Raw genomic sequence first — 348 nt, 5'->3', positions numbered from 1 at the left:
TGTGCCTACCAGCTGTGCATCTTATGGAGTATTTCATTTCCTCCCCAACCCTTGGAAAGTGCTGGCCACAGGGCAGATGCTTCATCATTTTTATTGAACAAGTTCAATTTCACACAGTTATATCCATAGTGTCAGCAACACTATGAGGTATATTAGAACAGTGATCATCATAGTTGGTACTTCACGGATCAGTAAAGACAGAACATTTTTTCTTAGGAAGGCTGTAACAATTGCTAAGTTTTAAGTTTATCCCACAAGGATATTAAAAAAAAAATTAAACAAATCTCCCCAATCATCACCAAGGCTATCGGAGGTCTGTTGAGGACCCCACACAAGGGAGGGTCTACC

Source organism: Bison bison, unplaced genomic scaffold (assembly GCF_000754665.1).
Source record: "Bison bison bison isolate TAMUID 2011002044 unplaced genomic scaffold, Bison_UMD1.0 scf7180017864527, whole genome shotgun sequence".
Taxonomy (NCBI): domain Eukaryota; kingdom Metazoa; phylum Chordata; class Mammalia; order Artiodactyla; family Bovidae; genus Bison; species Bison bison.
This window is presented reverse-complemented; position numbering follows the sequence as displayed.